The following is a 13,995-nucleotide window of genomic DNA, read 5'->3' as shown; positions in this document are numbered from 1 at the left end:
TAAACTGAAAAGATCAGCAAAAGATGAAGTCTGGCCAAACAAAATAAAAAGGCTGAGATATCGACTAACACAAGTAAATTCACCAAGGGCTGAAAAGGTGAATAAAGTGACAAGTCAAGAGAAATCAAAAGATGAACAAATAATTGTAATAAAGGAAAGCAAAAGAACGAGAAAACCTAACCAGAAGTATAAGTCGCCGGAATGGGCGTATGTGGCCCTGCCTGAAATAAAAGAAGAGGCGAATAGCCAAGGAAACCCAGAGGTGACTGTACGAGAAGTGGTTGAGGAAGACGAGGAATCGGAAATCCTGAGAGTTATCTTATCCGATATTGGAGAAGAGACGGATGTTCAGGACATTCTGTATTCAGATCACGAAGGAAAAGTGAAGCATGATGACATGCCGAACTGAATGAGACAAGGAAGTTGCTAATGGAAAGACAATAATATACGGGAAAAGACAAAAACTGGTAGAACCAAGTAGGTGCTTAGAGCCTTGGGTTAGACAAACTAGTTGTGAAGTAGGAGAGGCTAAGTCAAAAGACACTGTTCATTTTTATAAAAATGGCAAACACAGATAGTAGAAAAGGTAGATGTATATTTTTGAAGAGATGGTGTAAAATGTGTTGTTGTTGTACAGGATTGCTAATGCTTCTGTGGAGTAGCTCTGACGATCTCATTTAAGGTTACCATAGACACAATAGAAGGACATAGTGAAAACAAAACTAACGTAGAGAAGATTCAAAAGGTAGTTCCGACTAAAATAGATAGAAATAATTTGCATAAAGACAGGTCTATAACTGATTTTTCTAACAATGTATTTTCGAAATTACTGTATGAATATGTAAAGACAATGGACGTGAGGGACGGCGCAGGCGGTAAGTCAGATACCTACCACATAAACAAACGACACGTACCCGCAAAATGGCACACAAACACAGGGGATCCATATCCTGGCCACTAACAACAGCCCACCATAGGGGTTGCATGGCCAGCACCATTAACACCCCCACCCATAGGGGGCCTGTTGCCCATCACTACTGCCACCCCCACCCATAGGGACTATGTTGCCCATCACCCCTGCCACCCCCACTCACAGGGGACCTGTTGCTCATCACTACTGCCACCCCCACCCATAGGGACTATGTTGCCCATCACCCCTGCCACCCCCACTCACAGGGCTTATGTTGCCCATCACTCCTGCAACCCCCACTCACAGGGCTTATGTTACCCATCACCCCTGACACCCCCACTCACAGGGGACCTGTTGTTCATCACCCCTGCCACCCCCACTCACAGGGGACCTGTTGCCCATCACCCCTGCCACCCCCACTCACAGGGGACCTGTTGCCCATCACCCCTGCCACCCCCACTCACAGGGGACCTGTTGCTCATCACTACTGCCACCCCCACCCATAGGGACTATGTTGCCCATCACCCCTGAAAGCCCCCACTCATAGGGGACCTGTTGCTCATCACCCCTGCCACCCCCTCCCATAGGGACTATGTTGCCCATCACCCCTGCCACCCACACCCCTAGTGCTTATGTTGCCCATCACCCCTGCCACCCCCACTCACAGGGCTTATGTTGCCCATCACCCCTGCCACCCCCACTCACAGGGGACCTGTTGCACATCACCCCTGCCACCCCCACTCACAGGGGACCTGTTGCCCATCACCCCTGCCACCCACACCCCTAGTGCTTATGTTGCCCATCACCCCTGCCACCCCCATTTACAGGGGACCTGTTGCACATCACCCCTGCCACCCCCACTCACAGGGGACCTGTTGCCCATCACTACTGCCACCCCCACCCATAGGGACTATGTTGCTCATCACCCCTGCCACCCACACCCATAGTGCTTATGTTGCCCATCACACCTGCCACCCCCAGCCATAGGGCTTATGTTGCCCATCACCCCTGCTGTCCCCACTCACAGGGGACCTGTTGCCCATCACCCCTGCCACCCCCACTCACAGGGGACCTGTTGCCCATCACCCCTGCCACCCACACCCCTAGTGCTTATGTTGCCCATCACCCCTGCCACCCCCATTTACAGGGGACCTGTTGCACATCACCCCTGCCACCCCCACTCACAGGGGACCTGTTGCCCATCACTACTGCCACCCCCACCCATAGGGACTATGTTGCTCATCACCCCTGCCACCCACACCCATAGTGCTTATGTTGCCCATCACCCCTGCCACCCCCAGCCATAGGGCGTATGTTGCCCATCACCCCTGCCATCCCCACTCACAGGGGACCTGTTGCCCATCAGCCCTGCCACCCCCACTCACAGGGGACCTGTTGCTCATCCCCACTGCCACCCCCACCCATAGGGACTATGTTGCCCATTACCCCTGCCACCCCCACTCACAGGGGACCTGTTGCTCATCACTACTGCCACCCCCACCCATAGGGACTATGTTGTCCATCACCCCTGCCACCCCCACTCACAGGGCTTATGTTGCCCATCACCCCTGCCACCCCCACTCACAGGGGACCTGCTGCCCATCACCCTGCCACTCACACCCCTAGTGCTTATGTTGCCCATCACCCCTGCCACCCCCACTCACAGGGGACCTGTTGCCCATCACTACTGCCACCCCCACCCATATGGACTATGTTGCCCATCACTACTGCCACCCCCACCCATAGGGACTATGTTGCCCATCACCCCTGCCACCCCCAATCACAGGGGACCTGCTGCCCATCACCCCTGCCACCCACACTCATAGGATGGGTAATGCTCAACACATCCAGCATACACAAACATCAGGTATGTACGCAAAATACACCCCCCATGACACCATGTGTAGTCTGTGACAAATGCCCACAACAGTGATTATGGCTACGAGCATACAATGTAAGTAACAGCACATGTGTGACCAACACATGAGTGTGACATACACAAGGCAAGCATCACCATAGTACTGTGGCAATGTAAAAATAACACCCCCTCACTGTGTAGAGCAGAAGTTAAGTGGGGGCTCACAAAATGCAGCAGATGTCGAGCATTGTGGTGATGGGGACCAAACCCCCCTCAACACAGTGACCAAAAGGTAAGTGTCATCATGGTCAAAGCTGCAAATAACAAACAGCATGTATGATCCCTGCTCCCAACACATCAAACACTTCTGGGGCAAACTAGTGGTTGTGTCCCATACACACAGAGATGTGGTGAGGCTAACAGTACTGTGAAAACATAACACTCTCAGCCATGTGCAGACAAGCCCCACACATGGGGGCTGACAATGCACACAGCGTACAATAACACAACAGCAGAAGTGAGCATCACCAAGCATGCACACATCTCGAAAATAGACACACCAATCAAAACAACATGTGTAGACTGTAGGTGTCAGCTCACAAACTCACATTCCATGCCAGCAAAGGCACCCAACAACCATGATGAATGTGTACAATGATGTGAAATGACTCACAGGGACAGCATGCAAAATCACAGAAATAGCATCCAGACCAAGGCCCACAACAGCAATACCAATGCACTGGTGCAGATGCACAAACGGGCAAACTCACACTGCACATCGGACACAACATGTGTGTGTGTGTGTGTGTGTGTGTCACAGTATCCCCAGGCAACTACACAACACATGAGGGGGCTGAACCACAGTGACACAGATGTGGACACAGTGCCATACAAAAGTAAACCATCATTGGGACACCCTCAGTGGGCAATCAGGCGTTGGGAGATGAGAGGAAGCACAACACACACATGTGACACAAGCTGGAATGAACACCAACTAACACAGCAAGAGACTGACACACAACACCACTATCCCCAGGGAACAGACGGTGGGGTGACACAAGCATGCATGACACCTCCACTGTGATGACAAAGGCAGATGTCGTACAAACTGGGAAACCCAGAGATGTGTCCTGTGCCACAAACGTACATCACACATACACAAACACAAATCACTCAGCATGGCCCCTCATCCATGGACAAACGGGATCTAGGGGACCATCCATGCAAACATTCACATCAGTCCACCATCAACACCACACACCTGAACTGCAACAATGTGTATCTGTGAAGTTCACATGGACAGGTGACATTACACATGCACCCATGACAAACACAGGAATGTTGCCAGGAATTAAGGTGCACACACACATCACACAAGGACTGTTTACAACCCTGGGGAATGACAGACACACTGCACAGTATGCGGTACATGGCCATGACCTCAAAGGTCATGTAACCTTCAGAATCCCTGCCACAGTCCCAGGACTATGCAGATGCCAAGGAGGAACACAAGGCACCCATGCTGACACCTGCCAGCATCGCTGCCGTGAACCCGACAAGTGGGAGCAGTCACACACACATACAAATGTCTCAATCACTGAAAACTACCACCTAGGGACAACTACATGATATTGCGAACAAACAAGTGCCTTGAGGAACCCTGACTGTGTCCCATCTGTGTCTGACATCATCACCACTCAGAACTGACAAATCACAATGATGATACACCAATTAACAGTAGTGTGTCATGCACCCACACATCTGGTAGCCCATTGGAAGTGTAGTGGGATGAACCCAGTACCACTCAGCAAGCATCAACAACAGGAACATATCAAGGGAACCCTGTCTGTGTATGAACAGGGATGTGGACACACACACATGCACATACAACACACACCATGGGCCCAGGCCATGTCACTGGACAACACACTAACTTGAGGGGACACAACTCCTGTGGGAGCCCAGCTGTGCCAAACATATTCACCGCAAGTCCCACTCATGTCTGCAGAACACTTTGTCAGTCAGCCATCAGTTACCACACAATGAAGGCTCTGGTCACAACAGCCTGGGTATGGGAGTCTACCCTAAGTCAGCTGCACATACCCAAAACATATGTCTAGCAAGTTGCACAGAGGACTCAGTTGCTCCTATTACAATGATGCCCACACCTGTAGGGCCTGTAGTGATGAACACGAAGTATGTGGAAGTGACAATTTGGGCAATGGTAAGCACATCATATGTGCAGGGGTGCAAGCCACAGATGTGACCATGCCAATGAAATGCTCACAGAGAGATGTACACAAATAGTTGATCCAGACACACCCAGGTAGCTGCAAAGGATGACATGGATACCCACCAGAATAGGATGCATATCTCATGGACCACAGGGAGTACCTCACATCAACACATCAGTATGCAACATTGTAAACCAAGCATTACAGGTGCAAGGGCATGTAAAACAACATCAACATGATGTACAGCTAAATCAAGTTCACAGGGACAAAGTAAAAAGCTTTATTCAGCATTTGAAAAGTGAAACGTCTGTTCCAACAAAAGGCCAATGGCCAGTCCATGTCCAAATGGCAAGGAGTGAACTAGTGACAAATTCAGTATATATGAAATGCTAAACGTCTGTGCAACCAAAAGGCCAATGGCCAGTCCATGTCCAAATGGCAAGAGGTGAACTAGAGTGACAAATTCAGTATATGAAATGCTAAACGTCTGTGCAACCAAAAGGCCAATGGCCAGTCCATGTCAAAATTCCAAGGAGTGAACTAGAGTGACAACTGTCACACCTTGCTTGCCTGCACTGCTAAGGACCGGGGTCATCCCCTCGGAGGGGCATACATGGGGGCAGGCCAGGCACCGCAGGGTAGGATCAGGGCGCAGCAGAAGGAGGCAGTGAAGAGGTGGGGGATGCAGGCGAGACATTTGCAACTGCAGTGGAGCTGACTGAAGTGGTGAGTGCTGTCACAAATGTGGGGCACAAGTCAGATGGGGTGGGTGCCGGAACAACTCCAGTGGGCAGGTCAGATGGAGTGGATTGGCTCACCACTGCAGTGCCCAAGTCAGACGGGGTGGTCGTGGACTCCAAAGCAGTGCCTACATCCATGGGAGCGGAATGGGGGACAGGTGAGGTCGGCAGGGCAGGGGGGGGACACGGTCCCCACATCAGTGGCACCAACTGTCTGACCAGGTGTGGAGGAGCAAGTGCTGGGGGGGATGGCCTTAGCATTTTGGGGATGGTGTATCTGTGTGTGGGGGAACCCGGGGCAGGAAGTGTCGGGGGAACCTCTGGAGTGGTGGCCTGGGGGATGGAGGATGGAGACATTGCCTTTGAGTTGCTCTTCTTGCACCGGGGGGACTTGCGGGTGGGCGTCTTGGTCTGACTGCGCCTGGGGAGGGTGTCCGGGTGTGAGGGGCACTCCCTTCTGTGTGTGGGGACTTCCTCTTCCCCTTGTAATCAGGATCTGCTGGGTCGGTGGGGAAGAGGCCAAGGTCACAGAGGAAGAGCTTCTGGGGGGATGGGGTTGCAGGCAAGGCAAGGGAAGGGGGCTGGGAGGGAGAGGTCTCGGAGGACTGTGGAGTGATTGTGGATGACTGTGTGTGTGTCAGCAAACCAGCCCCTGTGAGTGTGGAATCAGTCCCCTGTGCTTGCTTGTGTGCACGTCTAGCCCTTGGTTTGGGGATTTCTGTGCTTGGGACAGGTGGGTGGTGCAGGGGTAGGAGGGGTGTGGGGCTGTTGGAGGAGGGACACTGCTGCCGTCAGGGAGGAGGCCATGGACTGGTTGGTCCTCTGTAGGGCAGACATGCCCGAGGAAATGCCCTCCATGAATGACACCAGTTGTGTCAACAGACCTGTGTGTGCTTGGAGGACCTTCAGCATCAACGTCTGCCCTACATGGATCTTTCTAAGTAAGTCCACAGACTCCTCACTCAGGGTAGCAGGGTTACACAGGGGCAGGGGGTGCGGTGCCTGGCACAAAGGAGACATGCTCACGAACCCGGGAGCCCACAGGGACCTCTGAGATGGGAGCCGATGGGGGGGTGGTGGTGTTGGTGGTGGCGGTGGCCGTGGCGGAGACAGCCTCACTAGCTGGTGTTTGGTGGCTGCTGAGACCTGCCTCCACAGGGGAGTCATCCTCAGAGCTGCTGTGGCCTTCAGCTGGGGGGATGGTGCTGACGACTCCTCTGTGTGGCTCAACTCGCCCTCCGTGCCACTGGGTCCACCTGACTCCTCTCCTTCTGTCCCTGTAAGGCTCTGTGGCTCCTCCTGGTCCGTGGAGCTGTCCCCTCCTGTGGCCGTGGAGGTATCTGGATAGGAATAGAAAGTAACAGAACAACATCAGTCACCTGCACCAACTGAACACACCACAGTGAGTACATCACATCACAGGCCAAGCCCTGGCATCATCAGCTGAACACAGCTCAAAGTACCAACACTGTTTAGGATGAGACAAATGTCATTCTCAACATCAACCATGGCACACATATCCCTCCTTGACTTTCACACATATGTCCGTTGCATGTTGGATGCTAACACACCAATGTGCCAACATGCACCACTCACACATTAGTTGTACATGCAAGTAAACATGTAGGAGTATGTCACTAGACACACAGCACATCTCTTGCGACTGACTCAGTACATTTGTCCGGATGAAGGGATGGGCAGGGACTCATTTCACATGCTTGGGATGCATGCCAGCAACAAACACTATGATGTACCCATGTCCTGATGGGCAAGACCACAATGGGGTGCATGGTGAACACTTGAACACAACGCAGGCTCGCTCATAGCAAGTTCAATGCCATGGCACTGGGATGCCTTGAAAGTCAGTCAACACTGTCTCCTGTCACAGGGGCAGGGCATCCAGACAACAACAATATGCACTGACTCACAATCCTAGCTCAGGGGTAAATCTGACTCTGCAGATGACCAGCTCACTTGCCCATCCCATGCAAACTACATATCCAGGACCCAGAAGACCCCACATCATGAAAATCATTCATATGAGTCTCAGCAAACACAAATCCATGTACATTAACACATCACAGTCTGCCATGCATATAACCCAGCTGCATGAGGGACACAGTTGCATACACCATTGTGCCTTGTCAGATGATCACACACCTATATGTCACACAGGTCTTGTCTCCCACAGTCACATTGCAGATGTCATGCTGACCCTCTGAATCATGGACACCCCAGTTGTACGTAGCAACAAGCCACACCCTAATGACACAGAGGCACACACCTGAGGGCACATGTCACTAAGCACAACCTGCAATTTCATACACAGGAGTGGGATTACAGAGTGTTTCTGAATGCCCTTGAGGGGGCATGACTGGGCAGGACTAAGTGAAACAGTGTATTGCCCCGGACAGTAGTCAGGTGGCTAAGCAATTGTGACATACTTGATATACATACTCCCGATGCCCCAGAAACATGTTGCGAGTCAGACCAGCAATTGGTACACATCTCAAGGGCACACACAGTTCACATGTCAGATCTCAGGCATTATGTAAACAATTGAACCACCCATGAAACACACAACAGAGTCACGGGAACTGATGCTGACTGGTACCTGAAACATAGCTGAATGCAGGGACACAGTGCCCTAGTGACACAAGCAACAGACTGTAGGGGCCACACCTGTGGAACAGATGAGGAGGGTGTATCACACAGATGAGGGACCTGATTTTGGGACTACAAGACCTACGTAATGTGGAAGTGTGACCAGGACAAAAGACTGCTATTTGCATGTCAGACATAGTACACAGATCAGGCATGGACTTACCCCCTTCAGCTGCCTATCCAGGTCCGGGAAGACCACCGCCAGTATCCGGAGCATGTGGGGAGTCAGGGTCCGGTGTCCGCCCCTCCTGCGTGGATGTGACAGTTTCAGCTGGACTCTAGCTATCCTCCGAGTCAAGCCCAAATGTCCTGCCACCTCTTCTGGCTGTTGCGGATGTGGCGCTTGTAGACCCCCACAGAACGAACAGCCCGGGCGATGGTCAGCCAGATCTCCTGCTTCTGGTGGGCATCAACCTGTGAGGATGACAAAGTGAAAAGTACATTAACACACATGCCCCAGATTTGTGCAGCACACAATTGGATATACATGTCATCATCACAAAGGGAAATAAATTACACAGGTAGTGCAACCATGGGGAATGAAAACTCACATGCATGTCTGACATGTTAACAATGCCTGGATAGTTTAAGCTTGCAACAATGCACTTTAGCAGCAGGAAAACTATTCATTACATCTACCTACACACTTTGGTGGATGAAAGTAGTCAGTGAGAATGCTTGCCACTGGTGTACACACTGCTAGTACTGCTAGTCAGACAACATGCATAATTAGGAAGGCAGTGGACAGCACACTCACCTGCTCCGCTGGTGTCCCATAGAGCTTTCTGTACTCTGGAAGGAGCCCGTCCAGCAGGGCCTAGTTCTCCTCCTCAGTGAAGGCTGGGGCACTCTCCAGTGTACGAGCCATAGCAGGAGTCAGAGGATGCATAGACAGCAGCAGTGGTAGCAGGGATGTAGTCCAGTAGCATGTAGTGCAGGCAAGTGAGCTCCCTGGGGGCCAGCCAGCCTTATATATGTGCTGCAGAGGCAGACTCTGTGCCATGTGTCCCAAGTGATAGGTCCAACACGGTTGCATCCTATGTATCTGGCCAATCCATTCAAAAGTACGACTCGTACACGCCTTCCGCATCGTTCAAATCTTCACCTTCATGGAACACTTGAAATTGCAACATTGTTGTAGGCATCCAACTGAATTTCCAGTGCACAACTCGTACAAGTTTTGAATCCGCATCCGTCTCCATGACAGTCCTGTGCCAATGGGTGCGCCCGGCTCGTTCAACTGAATGTACAATGCGTATTTTGAATATACGCATGCACCCGTCTCCATATGATTCAATGGCCAAGGCGTACGCCTGTCTCGGACCATGCCTGTCCGACACGTATGCATGATAGTCACCCGCGTTGGACCTCATTGCATTCAATGACAAGGCGTACGCACGGCTCGGTCATGACCCGTGCAATTCGTACGCATTGTCACCCGCGTCGGACCTCATTGCATTCAATGACAAGGCGTACGCACGGCTCGGTCATGACCCGTGTAATGCGTATGCATTGTCACCCGCGTCGGACCTCATTAGTGTGACTATTAGACGGATGCAACACACATATACTGGCCATGGACACCTGCCCCACTATAGCATTGGCCACACAGTGTCCCATGGCATGTGAGGCTGCATTCCCTGGGTGTTTGAGGGGGCCACAGCTGTTTTTTGTCTCACACTTTGTGCAGCCACTCCCAGGCTATTATCTTGTGTTGTGCACATTAGCACTGTGATGTGCAATTGGTCAGTAATGGGCATGAGTGAAGGCCACAGTGTCAGGTTGGATATGTTTAATACATGTCACATACACCCTGAGTCCTGGGGGTGATGGCATGTATGTCACAGTGAGACCTGTAGCCCCAATACTGATGTGCACCCACAGTCTGTGTGCATCTTGTGTCTCAGATGTGTCTGATCACGTTACCAATGGGTGACAGTCTCCACATCCATGTGGTATTTGCATCAACCTTGATGGGGTGTGTGTCTAAGAGACGTACATGTAGGGCCGGCATGAACAACAGTGGCCACTACCTGTGGGACTTACACTTGCCTTGTGGTGTGTACGTGCTACGCCATGTCCATTGCTGTGTTCATGTGGCAATACAGGGACCCTGGGTTTCTGCATGGCAAAGATCTGTGATGCCTGGGAGACATGAGTCCTCATTTGTCACTGGGGTGGGATTTTTGAACATTGCAGCAGCACATAGGTTGGGTGACACAGCCAGATGATTAGCCCATTGCACTACATGGCACTCATATGGACATGTGGAATTGAGATGTGAGGTGGTGGTCTTGTAGGTGACATATGTGTCCATGCCCAACAGCACACACCTCAGTACATTGTGTAATTTCATGAACTAGCATGTGATAGTGATCGTGGTCATGGCCACATGGGTGGATGTACTGACAATCTTCCTTTGTGCATCTCTGTACTGCAGGGCACCAGCTGTCCATCGGCCATTCCCAGACCTTGCAACCATGCAGGAACGCGACAGCATCAGACGGTACCACTTCACCAGGCCACTGATTGAGGAGTTGGCGGAGAAGTTGGCACCACATCTGCTACCTGGCCGGGATGTCTTGGAGGGGATGTTGCAATTCCTCGACCTGTATATCAAGATCCCGAGCCAAGATGAAATCCCTGAAATTAAGGATGCCTTTTATACACTGGGGAGGATGCCAAACGTCATTGGATCCATTGACGGGACACATGATGCCCTGATACCACCACAGGCACATGAGCAGGCATACCGGAACAGGAAGCACTACCATTCGATCAATGCTCTGGTGGTCTGTCTTTCTGACATGTTGATCACACATGTGTGTGCACGGTTCCCTGGTTTGGCGCACAATGCCTACATTATGAGGAGTAGTCACATTGCAACGCTGATGTCACAGATGCCAGCTCAGCGTGCCTGGCTTGTCGGCGTGTACTGACTGTTTCTCATTGTGTGTGTTTGTCGGTGTTGTATTCCGCACTCCTACAAAACTCAGCTACTTGTTCATTTTTATGTGTGTAGGTGACTCTGGATACCCCAACATGACGTGGTTGCTGACACCCCTCAGGAACCCTGTGACACCAGCCGAGCTGCGCTACAATGAGGCACATGGTCGGAGCATGAGGGTTATTGAGCGGACATTCGGCCTCCTGAAAAGCCGCTTTCGCTGCCTGGACAAGACCGGAGGGGCCCTCCCATATGAGCCTGCAAAGGTGTGCAAAATAATACTGGTCTGCTGCATGCTACACAACATGGCGGTGTGGAAGGAGGTGCCTCTCATCCAGGATGACGATGACGACGACCAACGTCCGGCACCTGTGGAGGATCACGGCCTGGGCCAAGATGCCAGTGATGATGAAGATGATGGTGATGTCCGCTCCCAGCTCATCAACAACTTCTTCACCTGAATGTGAGTTTCCAGTGTTGTTATGTGAATGTATGGAGGTAGCCTGGAATGTGTTGAGCCAGCTCTGTTGCTGTCTGAGTGTGTCTGTGTGCCACTTGACTGGATGCGTGCTGTGATGTGTCCATTCAGGGGGTGTGTACTCCACAATAGGGTAGTACTGCTAACTAGTGTTTGTGTAGGTGTTTTGCAACATGTTTTGTGCATGTGTTTTGCATTTCTCTCCTGTTCGTCTGTGCTTTTGACTGTATCTTGTCTGTCTTCCCACATCTGAGTGACATCTGCTTACCTCACCTGTGGACTTGTTACCACTGACTGTGCTTGGTGTTGTGTCTGTGCATGCCAATGTGTTTCAGGTCAACATCATTGTGTGTGATGAGTAACATGGCCATGGTGAGTATGTTTTGTGTTTCCATAGTGGTGTGTCTCCCTCACATGTGTCACATCCCCATGACTCACCTTACGTTGGTCACATTGTTGCAGTATTTGGCATGCACTGTGTTGTGTAGCAGATCGACTTCGCCCTGAACATGTCAAGTTGGAATCACAACAGAGGCAAGTATGGTGTACTGGTGAGTTTATTTACAAACGTGTGAGTGAAGTGCACAGGATGGTGGGTGCTGTACAGTGGTTTGGGAATCCAAAGTTCACATTGGAGTTGGAAGTGCTGGTAGATGAAATTTCCAGAGTAAAGTCCACAGTTGTCTGCTACATTGGCCCAAAATGAACCTTCCATGTAATGTGGGCGAGTTGTGTGCGATTGGACAAGGTGAACGGGTTGCGCACAAAGAACATTGTCCAGAACAGGTTTGTAGGCCCTGGGGGATGTACTGGGACATCTGCCTCTCACATGTCCTTCTTCGGAGGACCCCTCTTCTTCCGGGGGGGGGGGGATCCTCATGTGCAGGCCTCTGCGGTGCAGGGGACTCTCCGCCAGAGTCCTCCTCCCTCCCTGTGGCGCTGGCAGATGGTGTTGCGACAGATTTTGTGGGCACACAGGGGGATGGGGACAGGTTGGTGTTGATCTGGCGGAGGCATTGTGGTATGTCCCGATGCACTGCAGTAAGGGCATCCCACTTTGCCTCCATGCGGGCATGGTGGGCGACCTGCTCCTGTTGCATGTCCTTGAGGATCCCCACTACCTGGCCAAAACCTCCCGTGCTATCCTGGTACGCATCTAAGATGCGTGTCAGTTGGGGGTCATCATGCAGTCCAGACCCCTCTGCAAGGCGTGCCCTGTGCCTCCCACCCCTCCCAGCACCCCTCTCCACATGGGCAGGACCAGCGGCAGTACACACAGGTGACACTGGGACCCCTTGGGTGGTGTTGCTGGTGGTGTTGGCTGTAGCTTCCGGGGGGTCCTGTGTCCCTGTGCTGCGGGTGTTGATTGTCCTTGGTCTGTACGTGTTGGCGGGGGTGCCCTGTCGGTGTCTAGATGCTGGAGGGGTGGGTACAGGGGGGCAGATGTTGCTGCTGCTGGTGCTGCATGATGGCTCACACTGGAGGGGCCAGGTTGGTCGTCGTCATCCGAAGAGGACAGTGAGAGAGTCAGACCAGAGAGCTCAGTGTCCACCAGAGTCTGGGACTGGGTATCCTCGTCATTTGGTGCTGGGTGCCCAGCACGACCTGTGTTTGGAAGAGACACACAATGTGATTTATGTTTCTACATGCATCGTTGGCTCACAAACATGGCATTTTCTACTTTTCAAACAGATGCCTGCCTGTACACTGCTTTTTCCCAGCTTGTCACAGACAGAGTTTGATCTTGTTGTTGGCCATTTGCCAGCATGGCCTTGTGCTCCCCCAACAGAGCCCAGTGTCAGACATCTTGACAGTCCCTTCCCTTCCGGTCGCCAGTAGATAGTTATAGTTAGGACCAAGTTTCCATAGGAAATCTGAAAATTCTATTTTGAATAACTTTGGCGCCGGTTGACGAATCCTCGCGAAATTTTCAAAACTAATGGGGCGCTCCGCTCAGCTCTTACCCTGAAAGTTCTCGGGGTGATTCGTCAAGCGGGGGCTGAGAAAAAAGGGGGGGTCCCAAAACGCGTTTTCCCCATGCATTTTCCCATAGGACCTTTAGTCGAAGGTACAGCCCGAACAGCTGAACAGAATTACTTGAAATTTGGCAAAGAGGTAGTCCTCAGGTCAGGCATGTGCATTTTGTATATATGGTGTCAATCTG

The sequence above is a fragment of the Triturus cristatus genome, chromosome 11 (assembly GCF_964204655.1).
Source record: "Triturus cristatus chromosome 11, aTriCri1.1, whole genome shotgun sequence".
NCBI classification, from domain to species: domain Eukaryota; kingdom Metazoa; phylum Chordata; class Amphibia; order Caudata; family Salamandridae; genus Triturus; species Triturus cristatus.
This window is presented reverse-complemented; position numbering follows the sequence as displayed.